Source organism: Macaca fascicularis, chromosome 1 (assembly GCF_037993035.2).
Source record: "Macaca fascicularis isolate 582-1 chromosome 1, T2T-MFA8v1.1".
NCBI classification, from domain to species: Eukaryota; Metazoa; Chordata; class Mammalia; order Primates; family Cercopithecidae; genus Macaca; species Macaca fascicularis.
Genome location: NC_088375.1, coordinates 115,044,777 through 115,050,776, shown reverse-complemented (window position 1 = coordinate 115,050,776; position 6,000 = coordinate 115,044,777).

Sequence of the window (6,000 nt, the reverse complement as noted above, 5' to 3'; positions counted from 1 at the left end):
CAAACTGAATGATAATAGTGGCATAACATATCAAAACTTCTGGGGATACAGCAAAGGCAGTGCTAAAAAAGAAAGTTCACAGCCTTAAATGCCTACATCAAAAATCTGAAAGAGCACAAATAGATAATCTAAGGTCATACCTAAGGAACCAGAGAAACAAGAACAAACCAAACCCAAACCCAGCAGAAGAAAGAAAAAAAACAAGATCAGAGTAGAACTAAATGAAATTGAAACAAAAAATAGAAATGATAAATAAAACAAAAAGGTGGATATTTAAAAAGATAAATAAAATTGATAGACCATTAGCAACATTAACCAGGAAAAGAAGAGAGCCAAATAATTTCAATTAGAAACAAAATGGGAGATATGACAACCAACACCACAGAAATACAAAAGATTATTCAAGGCTACTACGAACACTTTCATGTGCATAAACTAAAAAAAGCTAGAGGAGATGGATAAATTCCTGGAAAAATACAACCATTCTAGCTTAAATCAGGAAGAATTCGAAACCCTGAACAGACCAATAATAAGCAGTGAGAATGAAAAGGTAACCGAGAGAGGTGGATCATGAGGTCAGGAGATCGAGACCATCCTGGCTAACATGGTGAAACCCTGTCTCTACTAAAAAATACAAAAAAACTAGCCGGGCAAGGTGGCAGGTGCCTGTAGTCCTGGCTACTCGGGAGGCTGAGGCAGGAGAACGGCGTAAACCCAGGAGACAGAACTTGCAGTGAACTGAGATCAGGCCACTGCACTCCTGCTTGGGCGACAGAGTAAAAAAAAATATTATCAACAACAACAAAAAAAAGTCCAGGACCAGACGGATTCACAATGGAATTCTACCAGACATTCAAAGAAGAATTGGTACCAATCCTATTGACACTGTTCCGCAAGATCGAGAAAGAGCTAATCCTCCCTAAACGATTCTATGAAGCTAGTATCACGCTAATGCCAAAACCAGGAAAGAATATGACAAAAAAGAGAAAACTACAGAGCAATATCCCTGATGAACATAGAAGCAAAAATCCTTCACAACATATTAGCTAACTGAATCTAAGAGCATATCAAAAAGATAATCTGCCATGGTCAAGTGCATTTCATACCATGGATGCAGGGATGGTTTAACATACACAAGTCAATAAATGTGATACACCAGATAAACAGAATTAAAAACAAAAAAATCACATGATCATTTCAACAAATGCAAAAAAAGCATTTGACAAACTTCAACATCCCTTTATGACTAAAACCCTCAGCAAAATTGGCATACAAGAAACATACCTCACTGTAATAAAAGCCATCTATGACAGATTCACAGCCAACAAAATACTGAATGGGGAAAAGTTGAAAGCATTCCCTCTGAGAGCTGGGACAAGAATGCCCACTCTCACCACTTCTATTCAACATAGTACTGGAAGTCCTAGAAAGAGCAATCAGACAAAAGAAAGAAATAAAGGGCATTCAAATTGGTAATGAGGAAGTCAAACTGTTGCTGTTTGCTGACAATATGATTGTATATCTACAAAACCCTAAAGACTCCTCCAGAAAGCTCCTAGAACTGACAAATCTCAAATAAATTTAAGAAAATTATAAAAGGCCTTGTCCTTTTATCATTTGCTGAATTCAGCAAAATTTCAGGATACAAAATTAATGTACACAAATCAGTAGCTCGGCTATATATTAACACCTACCAAACTGAGAATCAAATCAAGAACTTAACCCCTTTTACAATAGCTGCAAAATAATAATAATAATAATAATAAAATACTTAGGAATATACCTAACCAAGTAGGCAGAAGACCTCTACAAGGAAAACTATGAAACACTGCTGAAAGAAATCATAGACAATACAAACAAATGGAAACACATCCCATGCTCATGAATGGGTAGAATCAACATTGTGAAAAAATTGTAAACTGCCAAAAGCAATCCACAAATTCAATGCAATTCTCATTAAGATACCACTATTATTGTTCACAGAACTAGAGAAAACAATCCTAAAATTCATATGAAATCAAACAAGAGCCTGCATAGCCAAAGTAAGACTAAGCAAAAAGAACAAATCAAGGGTATGAATACCAGGAGGTAGAGATCAATGGTGCCACCTTGGAGGCTGGCTATCATACCATTATTGTCAGCCTCTGGAGCACCTGGTTGAATGCCATCTATGTGACCTCCCCCACCAAGATAATTGGCAGACAGCATAGTAAGTAGCAAATGGAAATGAGATTTTACTAAACCCTTCTCCTTCCTCATTTCGAAGGCCTTCTGGGAAAGACAGCAAAGTTGAACTCATATAAACCAAAAGCTCTGGCCCCAGCTCTACCTGTATGGGGAATGGCCCATTCTTCCTTACTTCTGACAACTGGCTCTTCCAATACACTTCAAGTATATAGGAATGTATTCATATCCATCCTCTGAATGGGAAGAAAATTGCTTCTCCTTGGCAAACAGCTTTGGCCTGGGCAATGGTCCCAGTCTGTCATTAGTATGATAACCTTTCCAGTATTTTCATTTTTGTGGTCACTGTTCTCTTCTATTTCCTTTTATGTATTAGTTCATAAGCACTATGTTTCAAAAGCACTAAGACATTCTAGAGTCCTTGATTGTTCACTAATCTTTCCATTCATTTATTAAATAAACATTTATTAAGTTCCTATTACATGTCAGATGTTGTGAAAATTCTCATAGTAATAAGAAGATGTATGAGACATAGACATTTTATTTAGTCAAACACTCAACAATGTTTGAGCATCTACTCTGTACACGGTACTAAGGATCAATAAAGGAGTAGTCCAGTTTTAAGACAACACAACAAAAATGAACTCTCAACTCCACTGGCCATAGCACCTTTCTACTGAGATCATCATGGCACAACTTCTTGATGAATAGGTACTTTTTTTAATGGTCACTCTCTTCACTTTTCCCTTCTACTCCTCAATGCGCAGATGAATTGTGTGTTGTACTTTCCAGTTGAACTTTCAACCCAAATATTCGAGGAAATTGCTCTTACCAAATTGCTTAGCATGTTGCCAAAACCAATGGTCAATTCTCTTCCTATTGTATTTGATGCATCAGCAGCATCCATCATAGTGGACCACGCTCCTCTTGAAACACTTTCTCCAGTTGACTTTTACAATGCCATCCCCTCCTAATTTTCCTCCTGCCACCCACTTCTACTCAGTGTCTTTTGCTGGCCCCTCCTCCTCTTTTAAACCTCTAAATGTTGATATGTCTATTCCAGGATTCAGTCCAGAAACTTTTCCTTTTATCCATGAATATTATTACCCTAGCTTATTTCATCTAGTTCTGTGCCTTTAAAAATTATTCTATGCTTCTCATGTACAAATTGACCTCTCTAGGACTAGCACAAGGGGTGTAATTATCCTAAAGTAACACAGAATTTTAATAAGCTGGCCAAGAAGAGGGATTTTCCTTTTCCCAGCATGAGGGACTGTGCCTAATATAGCTCCCTGTAGAATGGGTGGCTTTCTCCCCTAAGAAAAGGGAAACTCTTTGCATGAGTCCCAAGGACTCTAGGTGCTGGGCAGTTGATTTTCCCAGACAATCTTGTGAATAGCTGGCACATAAATCCAGACTGTTTCACGCCAACAGCCTGTGTTCCTCCCTTGATAAAACTGTGTCCTTGTTCTTACATCATAAAAAGTTATAATAAGGGAGACTAGTGTTCCTACACTGAATGAAGACTCACATTGTTGGCCCAGCAATTTCCTAACAATTTATGCATCAGCATAAGATAAGAGGATGGGAAAATCATGCCGCCTCTTCTTTTGCTAATCAGTAATCTTTGTGAGTTTCCCTAATACAGAATATCATTTAACCCATGATTATCGTATTGAGAAATTCTTTACAAATTCTGATGCCAGTAGGTGGTAACTCAGATGAGCATCACTTTACACAGCATGCTGACCTTCTCTGAGCATGCAGACCATTTCGTTGTCTCAGGATCGCATGTATAAAAGACTGTCTTTTTTTTCCATTGAATTTGCTTTTGTCAAAATCAATTGGTCATATGAATTTAGGCCATTAACTCACACATAAGCAAAAATTCCCTCAACATGGATTATAGGCCTAAATGTAAGGGCTAAACTATACACTTCTTGAAGAAAACAGAAATTAATATATTCATGACATTGGATTAGGCAAAAGCCCAAATTTTCCTGGTAGAAGGAAAAAAGTTGAAAAATGAGACATGATCAAAACTAAAAATGTTTTCATGTTAAAAGATATCAATAAGAAAGTGAAAAGATAAGCCACTTTTGACTGAAGGAAAAAAATTTAAATCATATATTTGATAAAGGACTTATATCCAGAATGTAAAATGTACTCACAGCTAAACAACAAAAAGATAAATAACCCAATTTTAAAATGAGCAAGATATTTGAATAACCATTTCACCAAAAAGGTGTAGGAATGGCCAATAAAGTACATGAAAAGATGGTCAGCATCATCAGACAGCAGGGAAATGCAAATTATAACAACAATGTGACACCACTTCTTATCCACTAGAATGCTATAATAATAATAATAAAAAAGACAATAACAATTAGAGGAAGTGAAAGCACAATGATGTGGGAAAATTAAAATATTCATGCATTGTTGATGGGACAGGCCACCGTGTTCGAAAACATTTTGGCAGTTCCTTAAAACATTAAAGATGCACTTACCATATGACCCAGCAGTTTTACTCCTGAATACCCCAAAGAAATTAAAATGTATTTCTACACAACACATGACTGTGAATATTTATAGCAGCTTTATCCATAATGCACTTTGGGAGGCCGAGGCGGGCGGTTCATGAGGTCAAGAGATTGAGACCATCCTGGCGGACATGGTGAGACCCTGTCTCTCCTAAAAATACAAAAATTAGCTGGGCATGTGGCATGCACCTGTAGTCCCAGCTACACAGCAGGCTGAGGCAGGAGAATCGCTTGAACCCAGGAGGCAGAGGTTGCAGTGAGCCGAGATTGTGCTACTGCACTCCAGCCTGGTGACAAAGCGACACTCCGTCTCAAAAAAAAAAAAAAAAAGGGGGGAAACACATAAATATCTATCAGTCAATTAACTGATGGCAGCCATCCATACAATTTAATAGAATTTGCCACCTAAAAGGAATGAAATATTGATATGCGCTACAACATAAAGGACCCACATGAGTATGCTAAGCTAAGTGAAAGAAGGCAGATGCAAAAGACCACATATTGCATGATTCCAGTTATATGGTGTCCAGAAAATCAAATCTGTGGAGTCAGGAAGTCATAGGGGCTGCCTAGAGCTGGGGCGTTGGGAATAAGGGGTGGCGACTGATGAGCATGATGGATTTCTTAGGAAAGATAGAAATGTTCCAAAACAGGATCATGGTAATGGTCACACAAGTCTAAAATTTTCCTGAAAACAATTGAACTGTACACTTAAAACAGCGGAATGTTATAATATGTCAATTATACCAGAGTAAAGCTGTTTATAAACAGAAAGTTGGTAGAGTGGCCCCCATCGGCCTTGCTCTTTGTCTTACGGCTCACTTTCCGAAAGAAAGCAAAATATTTATGGGTTTAAAGAAAGCTTACAGTTATTGCTTTTACTCAGAGACTCCAAGAGACACTGGCTGAAATCTAAGAGCCTCCAGAACTCTCAACAGCTGAAGGAACGTTCGTTCCCACCCTGAAGGTGATGGGGGTCTGTAAGGTGCACTTCAGCTTCTGATACAGCAGGCAAGGTGTGTGATGCACCTGGATGGTTTCAGATAGCACTCCACAAGTCTCAGCAAGACCCAGGGCCTGTGTCTATTTCTGAGAGCTTCAGAGGACAAGCTGCTACATCTTGCATCACAGGGCCAACCTTTCCTAGGCAAGTATGTTTGAAGCATTGGTAGCCAGGTTCCAAGTAGGAGGTGAATATCTACAACACGGGAGAAAGACAAGACACAGAGTGTGGTGTCAAGCTAAATCATTTGTAGAGTATTACTTCCAACAACTT